Below are 9,983 nucleotides of genomic sequence, written 5' to 3'. Positions count from 1 at the left end.
GGCTGCTGCACTGTCATTTCTGTGGGCTCCCGAAGGAGCCGAGACCCCCAGGGCCACAGTCTCAGCGTGGGATGGTCAGGGCAGAGAGAGGAGGCGGGGGACCCCTGGGCCCTTGGACACTGGGCAGGCCTCAGTGGACTGGCTTTGGCCCCAGTGCCCCCTCTGTCCCTCTGGGGCCTGGACGGACTGTGACATGAGGGGCTGTCACCTTCCAGCTCTGCCCCCCAGAGGGGGGTGGGGGTTGCAGAGAGAGGAGGCGCCCCCACGGGCGAACCCCGCCTGTGCTGATGGTTCTCACTCCCAACAGGAAACGAGCCTGGCGGCGAGGCCTCCACCCGAGCGCCTTGGCCTGGGCGCCCGGGTTCGCGCGCTGGGCTGCCCGTCCCGCGGGTGTGGAACCGATTTATTCGGTAGCTTTGCCGCTGATTAGTTGCAGGTGAGTGGATGGCACGTGGTTTGTGTTGTAACAATATTTTGGGACAATTAGATTGAAACCACATTGTTGGAGGCCACTGGCGGCTCGCCGCAGCGCTGCCCTCTCCGTGCCCTATGCGGCTCCCGCGCCGGCGCCCGCCCCCCCCCCGCCCTCCTCAGCCCCCGCCGAGAGGCAGGGGTGGGGGCTTCCTGTGGGAGGGGGCCTCCCATCCTCACCCCCGACCCGGGCTCTCCCCTTTCGCTAACCTCAGCCTCCAGCTGTTCTAGAAAACAGCTGCCAGGAGACTTCCCCCCGGGGCCGGTGGGGGGGGGGGTGCCAGGGGGCCCGGAGTGGGAACGCCAGGTGGGATGGCCACCCCTTCTCCCAGCATCGTCTCTGCGCCTCCCTGTCCCTGCCCCGCAGAGGGGCCCACTAAGTGCCCCCACCCGCCCTGCCCACAGCACCCCCAAATCGCATGTTCCCGGAGAGGGACCAGACCCAGTGGCCAGACTGGGAGGAAAGCACCAAGGCCGGTTCAGCCGAGCTGCTGGGTGGGGGTCCCCTGTCCTGCCCCCCAGCGCAAAGGCAGGCGCAGAGTGGCCTGGATGCCAGGTCATCCCTCACTGCGGGGCACCACGCGCCCCACTTGCTGCCTCAGGAAGCTCCGAGGGCTCAGGGTCCCTTCTGCGAAGGGTGGGGCTGCGAGGAGGCCCTGGGTCCAGGTCTAGGCCCAGGTCTGGAAGGGGGTCGGGGAGGAGACCTAAGCACAGAGGCTGCTGAATGGCACCCGGGACCTGCCCCCACCCCAGGCACAGCGACGTCAGCGTGGGGAAGGGGTGGGATCGTGGACCGAGCGCTACCCACGCCCACGCTGAGACCGGGATGGCAGGATGGGGGAGGGGCGTTACTCCCAGGGGCGCAGCACGAGGCGCTGGGTCGCATTCCGGGCAACAGCCCTGGCCCAAAGCATTCTGGGACAGCCCGGGGCGTGGGGTGAGGGCCAGGCACACGCTCACATGCACCACGCGTGGCCCCGGGCTGCTCGGGGACCTGGTGACCGACCGGGCCAGGCTCGCGGCGCCCAGCCCCCCGCCTGGGCCCCGCCGTGCAGAGCAGAAAGGGGGGCTCCAGAGGTCACAGGGCCCTGGTGTGGAAGGGCTGGGCCCCGAGTTTCCCTCCGATGAAAGGGGCGCTGTGCGGACAGCCCTCACTCCGGGTCCCTCTCCCGGCCGGGCTGTCAATCACGGTGCCTGCTCCAGTTAGGGGCGGGCGCAGGGCCCCAGGGGGCCAATCAGAGCAGGCTACGTGGGTCACGTGACGGGGTCCAGGGCCTTCCCGCGGGTGGGTCTCGGACGGACCCCCAGCAGAGGGCGCAGGAGCGGAGGGGTGTGTCGTCGGGCCCCCGGGGACTCCCGTCCTGCGGTCCGTGGGCCGCGTGGCCTGCCGTGCTGCAGGCTCCCCTTTCTGCAGAGAGGCTCTGTGGGGGCCGCGCCAGGGGGGACCCCTTCCCGAGAGGACGTGCGCCGGGCAGCGGACAGCCTGGAGCGGCGGGGCCCCCCAGCCCCCGGACGCTGGTGAGAAACGCAGGCTGCGGGCCACCCACCCGCTTAACCGGAAGCACCTGGCGGGCCGGGCCGGTGCTTGCGCAGGTGCGAGGGCTGCAGAGGGACAGGCCTTGCAAGGAGCTGGTGCGCTCGGGGGACCCCCCCCCCCGCGAAAAGCGTCTGTGTTTTTGTGAAAACGGAAGCGCGGGGCTGGGGAAATTGAACCGTGCTTGAGGTGCTAGAGAAACGATTCCTGAGGACCCGGCGGGGCCCGCCCGCGCTCCCTGGTTTGCGGGTGGGGAGGGGCCCCAGTGGAGCCCCCCGCCCCCCCCCCGTGGTTGCGCGTTGACTCCGCCCCCTGCCGCGCCTGCCGCGCCTGTAAGACGCCCCCACCTCCTTCCATAACCGCAGCCTGACCGCGTCCCGCCCGCGTGCTGTCCTCGCCTTGGGGCGCCCTAGATGCCCCTTCGGTTGGAGTAGCTGCGGGGCTCCTGGGCCAGCACCCCGTCCTCCTGGCCCCGGGCCCAGTAGCATGGCCCGACCCCTCGGCCAGTAGCCTGGGGGGCTGCGTCCCACCCGGGGTGCAGGCCGGCAGCTCAGGCGGCCTCCTGAGGGCCTCCCGTCGTTCCTTTCCCCTCCACCTGCCCTCACGCCCCTTGTGCGTAGGTTAGACACGCGGGGGCCGCGGCCGCAGGGGGTGCTGGGAAACAGGTGTGTCCTGCGAAGAAGGCGTGGATTCGGGGCTCCCGGGTCCTGGCTGGCACGGTGGGGACCTCACTCCAGCTCCCTCTCTTCGGGCCCCTGCGGCTCGCCCAAGGGGGCTCATCCTTCGTAACTTCCTGGGCCCTGGGCCTGGGGTCGGAGGAGTGAGAGTCGGAAACAGACAAAGCTGCCCTGCGTCAGGACAGGACCCTTGACGTGGGTGCTGGGGTCCCAGGTGGACAGCGGTGCTGGTCTCTACATTGATTTCCCATGAGTGGCCGGAGAAGGAGGGATATGGGGAGTCTGGGAGCCCCGGTGTGGGCTCCATTGCTTCGGAAAGACCTAAAGACTAAGTGAGGATCCGCCTGAGAGGCCAATTTCTGGGGACCAAAGCCATTCTGATGAGCGTATAAAAGGAAGCTGTGATGAAACCCCAAAACCACAAACAGAAATTTCTTCACGATAAAAACATCGTTATTAACAAATGTCAGAAGACAGCAGACTGATTAGGGAAATGCAAGCTAAAACCACAGAGTTACGGCCACACACCTTCCGCTGCCGCTGAGTGAGAGGCCGCCGTGGGTGGGGAGCTGGCGCTAGCGCACCGCGGGTGGGGCGGGAGTGAAGCGGCAGCCTCAGAGGCGGTGAAACATGCACCTGCCCCATGACCCCGCTCTGCCACTCCCGGGATTTACCTGGCAGAGCTGAGCACATGCCCTCACGTGTGTGTTCATAGCAGCTTTGTTCACGAACAGCCCCAAACTGGCCCAGCCCGAACGTCCGAGCCCTGGTGCCTGGCACACACGCGCAGACCTTGGGCGTCACCCCCGCTGTCCAGGGCAGCGAGCTCTGCCACACAACCACCAGGTGAGTCTCAAAGTCCTGTGCTGAGCAGAGAAGCCAGGACGTCCTGTGTGATTCCATTTATGGGAACTTCTAGAAAAGGCCACATGACACTGCTGTGACAGATGGTGGGTGTGTGGTGGCCTGGGCCTGAGGTCAGGTGACAGACAGACAGAGAGGGGGGCCGGAGGGACTTCCCCGGTGCTGGCAAGCTCTGTCTCTTGATCACAGTGATGATTACAGGACTGGACACATTTGCCAGAACTCACCAAACTGCACACTCAAAACAGGTCCCGTATTGTATCTAACTCGTGTCTTAAAGCCTGTGAGGATGAAAACCCTACACGACACTCTTGGTCACTTATCAGATGGCAAAGGCCGAAATGATTGACAGTCTCCAGCTTTGCCAAGGAGGTAGGGAAGCAGATGCTCTGACACTTGGGGGGTGGGGGTGGCACACTTTTGCCCGGCAGTTTGGCGATAGCAACCAAAATTTTAAGCATGGTTGCCTTTCACCTGGCAGTTTCCCTTCCAGGAACTTTATCTTCCAGACACACTTGCATGAAGGCACAGAGATTGAGAAACTAGAAGCGACCTAAATGTCCAGCCACAGAACACCAGCTAGAGACATGTGAACCAACCAGCCATCCCCACTGGCCTGGGGCAGTCCTGGAATTAACACTGAAAATCCCGGGTGGGTCCTGGGCACCCCCGGACCCCGCGGACCTGGGCGGCTGGTTGCCCTAAACACACGCACGGCACAGGCAGGCCAGGGAGCAGTGATGAACGTGGAAGGTGTCCCAGAGGCGGGGAGGGAGATCCAACAACCAATGTGCAGGTGGCCTGGAGCTGTTCGCAGACCTTGCCTCTGGCGGCTGGGGCGTGGGGGGACGCTGCTGTCACCTTCTATCCCTTTGTGCCATTGGGTTCTTTTACTTTGTGTGTGCATGGATTTTATAATTAAAAATGTATTTTCTAAAGATGTGACCTTGGTCCGCAGTCAAAGGCAGGTGGGTAGGGCCTCTGAGTTACAGCCACAGGGGCAGGTGCAAGGTGGAGGACCGGGAGGGGCATCTCGGGGTCATGGTCTAGGCGCCCCTGATGGTGGGTCCTGGGCAGCACACCTGTGGGCTTCTGGGTGGCTTTCAGTCCTCCTCCTCCTTCCCTGGAGGTGGACCGGTCCAAAAAAGCCCCTCGTCCAGGACCTGCCTTCCGGAGACTGCCCCGCCCCTCTGGCTGCCTCTGAGCCCCTTGCCTTTAGCAGGCAGCCCCCCTCGCCCACCTCAGCTGAAACCGGAGCCCGGGATTGTTACGCAGATTGACTAGTGGGGCCCCAGCCGGCTAATTCTTGCGTCTTAATGAGTGGGAAGATGAGGTTTTTATTCATCACTGGGGCTTTTAAAATTGCAGTAAAGTGGCCCACTTTATAAAGAAAAAATCAATAGCATAAAGAAAACAGGAGTATGTAAATGGACAGAGTGACAAAAAGCAGGCCAATTACCCCCAAAATGAGACACAGTTATGGTTCCATTAACTCAATTATATTTTCAAAAGGATTTCTTACGCAGCCCCCACCCCACCTCACCCCCACACGCCTGTAATTTTTACATCAACTTCAAGCCATTAAGTTGCATTAAATTATTTTGTGGGAGAGAGAGGTGTGTTTAGGAAGGGAGAGCCTCAGTCCTGTCCGGCCCTGCTGGGGAGCCCTGGGCCAGGGCCACCCCTGGAGGGGAGCTCCCCCTATGCGCTGGACCAAGAGCAGCCAGGGGTCTGCAAGCTCTTCGTGGCCTGGTGGCCCCATGGTCCCAAGGTCCCCTGTGCCCTGCCCCCCTGCACTTCTATTCCCAGATGGCTCACTGTTCTGCCACCCCCAGCCCCATGGATGGCCCTGCCTCTGCCAATCCACAGGTGGGCACCCAACCTCGCTGGCTTCCTGAATTTCCTGTGTCTCCTTAGAGTTAGAAAATTTAATTTTCAGGAGACGAGAACAATTAAGTTGTATTAAAAACACCACCTCCAAAATTGGGGGCTAAACGGCACGTTGGATGCCGGCTCCTCACATAGGCCTGTGCAGGCCAAGTCCCCAGAGGACAGCGGGCTCTTGTTCAGCCGTGTCTCTGCTCACACGCGTGCCTGCCGGCGCCACCTGCCTGCCCGTGCGGCCCGTGCGGGCCCCGGGGCACCGCGGCTGTAACCTGCTTCTCCGGTGCCCCGGGGCCCGGGCCTGCCCTACATAGTAAGTCTGTGCCTGGGCCTCCCGGGAGCCAGCTCCAATGTTGAGAATTTTGGGGGAAGACAGGAGGAGGAGGGGCAGTCGGACCGGGCGTTGCCGGGCAGAATGGCCAGGGTCGCTGGGCCAGGTCGCCAGCCAGAGAATATAAAACCAGCCAGTGTGGCTGGGCAGTGGGGGTGGACGTGACCCTGAGGGGCGGGTGGGAAGGGACCATGTATGTGCACGTGGGGTGTGTGTGTGTGCACTCGTGAGAGAGAGTCACCCCAACTGCCACTGCCCGCCCGCCACACCCTTGGGTGCTCCTGGACCCAGAAGTGTGTGCATACAGATGAAGGGTGGAGCTGCTAAGAAATGCTTCGACTCCCTCATTCAGGGCCAGGTTGCGGGGCTTTGGCTATAGTGGGACAGGATCCCGGGGTGGGAGGGGGGTGCACAGGCTGGGGCCACTGCTGGGAGAGCCCAGGAGAGGGAGACAGGGCTGGGAGGCGGTGGGGGGCGGTTTTGAAAGGGCAGCGGGGTGGGGGGGCGGGGGGCTGAGGCCAAAGCCTGGGTGAGCGGGGGTGGGGGCGGGCCTCCGGGTGCAGAGAAGACCCTGTGCTTTTGTGAGAGCGCCCACCCAGCCCTCCCCGGCCAGCCCTACCCCGACACCCCCCAGCCTGGCTTTCAGACCGTCAGGACCCTCAGGCTCCCCAGCCCTCCCCACCCCGGGATCCCCTTCAGTCTCCAAACCCTGAGGGTGGGGCTGAGCCCAGCCCTCCCTCGCTTCCCTGCAACCCCCGGTGCCCACCATCTGCGGGCTCTGGAGGAGTCGGGGCCCCCCTCCCCAGGGCAGGAGCCTTATCAGTTATCTGCCTGCTCAGTGGCAGCCTGTGGGCCAGCCTGTCCCTGCCAGCGAGTGGCCTTTTGCCCGTGTGCTAAAAGAGCCATTGTTCCACGGAAGAGGAGGGCACAGACACCCGTCTGCCGTGTCAGCCAGCCGGGCAGGGTCAGGTCCAAGGGCAACTCCCCAGGGCCAGCTGCGCCAGGCGCCTGCGGGCCCCAGGGCCGCGCCCGGAGTAAGGCCCGGGTTCAGGGCCACCTCCCTGCTCTCAGCCGCTTCCTTGCCGGCCAGTGTGTCGCCCCTCCGGGCACTGGTCCAGGACAGACACTGTGGCCCCGTGGCTGGAGCTCGGGGACCGGCTTCCCTGGGGCCTGCTCTCAGCAGGTTCCTGTCGCCGGGCAGTATCTCTGCCCACCTGAGGGGCGGGGAGGACCTGGCCAGGGTCCGGGGCAGCACAAGCCCTTCACCCGGGAAGGCGGACGAGACCGGCTGGTGTGCGAGCGCGGCGGGCACCGTGGGACCGTCCCTCCGGGACCCTGCTGCCCGGCTCTGCTCCACGTGCAGCGGTCTGGCCTCCGCCGCCTGTTCTTGGTCTGTCCCTCGTGCCTCTGCCTGTCTGTGGGCGTCTCCCCATCCCAGCCCCCACCCCATTCTGCCCTGCCCCCCGCAGCCAGGGCGGTCAGTCAGCCGGAGGGACCAGCGCGAGGCTGCCCAGGCCCACGCCCTCATCCACAGGGTCCCCGGGGCCACGAGGCCCAGTGCTCCCCCTGTGCAGCGGCCCCCTGGATCCTCAGGCCCCGAGGAGCACCCTGACCTGCTCGTGGCCTTCCTGGTCACTCTGCTTCCCCTCGCCTCCCCGGCACCTGGCCGAGCACCACAGGCTCCTGTCCCTCCTCCTGTGCTCTTGGGCGCTTGGCTCCCAGAGGACAGGACCGCTCGCAGCTTTCCCAGCCCGCCCGGCTCACGCGGAGACCAAGACGGGCCTCGTCCTGCGGGGCCTCCCCTGGTCCTGTCCTACCGGGCCCCTCCCTCCACGCCCCTTGGCTTTTCCCCTCTGAGAACAGCCCACCCTCCCCCACGTGGCTGTGGGGGCTGGTGGTTCTCAGGCCGTGGGGCCTCTGCAGCCCCGGCCCAGTGGCCAGAGGGGGCCAGGTGGTGGCCCGAGGCTGGGTGAGCACTGGAGGCCCCAGGAGCCGTAAACGGTGCTTGAGGTGGGCAGTGGGATGGTCAACTGGACAGTGGCTAGGTCGTCCAGTGCCCCTGCCATTGTCCTGAGGTGCAGGCCACATGCCCCCTGCCCTTCTTCCCCCGGCAGCAGCCACAGCGTGGGGTGTCCAGGCCACCCAGAGCCGGTCCCATCGCAGCCTGGGGCCGTGGGATTTGCAGATGGTGGGGTCACTGTGACGGGCACGGGCTCTGCTCCCCTGCTCCAGCCCGGCCCACGTGCTGGCCCCCCCTGCACAGAACACCTCACGGTGAGGAGGGCACCGTGAAGGCTCCGGCCGCCCGGCAGCGAAGGCCAGGCCCCAAGGTCACGGCCAGTCCTCGCTGCAGGAAGGGAGAGGGGTGAGCAGGAGGTTACGGTGCGGAGGCAGGAGGGGAATAAAAAGAGATTACATTTTTAAAAGGTACTCTAGCTGTCTGCTGACACCGTCTCTGGTCTCCATCCGTTTTACAGCCTGACGGCTCAGGCAGCTGGGCCTCGTCCTGCAGAGCGTGGGGGTGGTGGTGAGGAGCCGGCCCCCAGGGGACCCGAGCCGGCTTCCGCTCAGAGCTGCCCAGGCTCCGCGAGCCCAGCCCCTGGCAGGCAGCGCGGAGGGGCACCCAGCGCAGGTGCGACCCCGAGGGTGGAGGGGAGCCCGGCCCTTGGCTGGCGGCCACTCTTACCGCCCATCTATCCCCCTGACAGGCCAATTTTCTCCTGTGTTTTACAGGACCTTTCAGAGCAGGAAATGCGATCTGGCGGCTGATTGATGTCCTCACCTGGTCTTTGTTCACAAGGCTCCGCTCCGCCCAGGCTCTGCCACACTGTCCCCTCCGTCCCAGCATCCGGGCCCAGGTTGGAGGGCGTCCTTCCCCAGGGGATTCCTGCCCTTGGCCACCCCCAGGCACTGGACCAAGCTGGCCTCTGGGACGGGGAAGAAGGCTGTGCAGATGCCCTGCCGTCACCGAATTTCCTGAGAGTGGCTTGTCCGGGGCCAGTTTGAATTTCCTGGCAGAGGGGCCATCTGGGCGACATGCTCCCCACCACCTGCACAGGTGAGGAGTGGCCTCCTGGGACTGTGGGGAGAAGGATGAATGAGTGGCATGCGGGGAGGGAGCTGCGTCCCTTAGCAGCGGGTGGGCCTGATGCAATAATTGCTTCTTTCTGTGTAAGGTCGGCTTTGTTTTGAGTCCTTCTCCGACGCGGCAGCCGAGACCTGGCACACCTGGGGACTGGGTGCCGGGGGCCTCTCTCATCGCCGCTGGAGGAGGGGCAGCGGGGGCCTTAGCATCGCCTCCTGAAACGACACAGCCTTTTGTGTACAGTCGGCCAACTCTTGCTCTGTCACGACGTGGCCTGGAGCAAATGCAGAGCTTTTATTGGACATTGAACGTGAACACAGCTCAAGGTCACATGGTCCCCACCTCTGCCAGGTGCTCTCTACCCTCCCTCCCAAGGAGAATTCTGGGAGCCTGGGACCGCGGGGTCTTCCTCTGCACCCTCCACAGGCTCTGCGTGTTTTTGTCCTGTGTTAAACACTAATCAAGGGGACACTGCTCACCAAAAGGCCGGACACAACCCTCAGCCCATCTCTACACGCCCAGGGCTGGCCCCAGGGGTCGGGCCCGCTGGCCGCCTGGTTGGCAGGCGAGCAAACCAGTGTATCAAGGCCCGCCGCCCAGGGCTGTGTGGCATTGCATCCCTAACCGCCCAGGCTCCCCTCTAGGTGGGGAGATGCCAACTGGTGCACCGGGGGCCGTCACTGGGCACATTGCCTCCTGGAGGACCCCACTCCTGAGCGCTGGGCTCTGCCCTTGAGACTGGCAGGGGCCGTCATGATTCTTGGCCGAGGGGGAACCCCACAGCTGGTCTCAGACCTTGGCCAGCTCATTCCCCTGGCTCTGGGTGTTGGCCCTTGACCTAGTCACCAGGACAAGGACAGGTGGAATCCTCGTGGTGTGGCTGACCAGGCGTGCTGGCCAGGCTGGGCTCTTCCTGCTTCTCACCTCCCAGGAGTCCTCTGCCCTGAGCCCCAGCATCCCGCTGCCTGTTGAGACCCCATTGTAGCCTCATCCTGTGTGATGGCAAGAGCAGTGCTGCTTCCTGTCGCCCAAAACTGACTTTGGTGACATTAACAGGGTCAAGACTTGAGGTTCCAATAGAGGGGAGCCTCATACTCACCAACCCACCCATTCATCCATCCATCCATTATCCACCCG

At 64.5% G+C, this 9,983-nt stretch overlaps 2 long non-coding RNA genes across 5 annotated transcripts; both read left to right on the top strand.

The window, feature by feature from the left end:
* The first annotated feature begins 1,734 nt into the window (after nucleotides 1-1,734).
* LOC149999067 (uncharacterized) lies at nucleotides 1,735-4,486 on the top strand. 4 transcript variants are annotated; one of them, XR_016514207.1, is made up of 3 exons: nucleotides 1,735-1,989; nucleotides 3,795-3,918; nucleotides 4,028-4,486. It is a non-coding gene; the product is annotated as an uncharacterized LOC149999067 (long non-coding RNA). The 4 variants fall into 4 exon arrangements; XR_016514208.1 differs by lacking the exon at nucleotides 1,735-1,989 and adding an exon at nucleotides 2,426-3,632; XR_016514209.1 differs by lacking the exon at nucleotides 1,735-1,989 and having other exon boundaries at nucleotides 2,426-3,918; nucleotides 4,056-4,486.
* A 3,861-nt stretch (nucleotides 4,487-8,347) lies between these two features.
* Nucleotides 8,348-8,936, top strand: LOC149999066 (uncharacterized). Its single transcript, XR_016514210.1, has 2 exons — nucleotides 8,348-8,393; nucleotides 8,495-8,936. It is a non-coding gene; the product is annotated as an uncharacterized LOC149999066 (long non-coding RNA).
* Nucleotides 8,937-9,983: the final 1,047 nt, after the last annotated feature.

The sequence above is a fragment of the Furipterus horrens genome, unplaced genomic scaffold (assembly GCF_987537825.1).
Source record: "Furipterus horrens unplaced genomic scaffold, mFurHor1.1.pri manual_scaffold_11, whole genome shotgun sequence".
Lineage (NCBI taxonomy): Eukaryota > Metazoa > Chordata > Mammalia > Chiroptera > Furipteridae > Furipterus > Furipterus horrens.
Note: the sequence above shows the minus strand (reverse complement) of the source record. Positions and strands in the feature narration are given on the sequence as shown.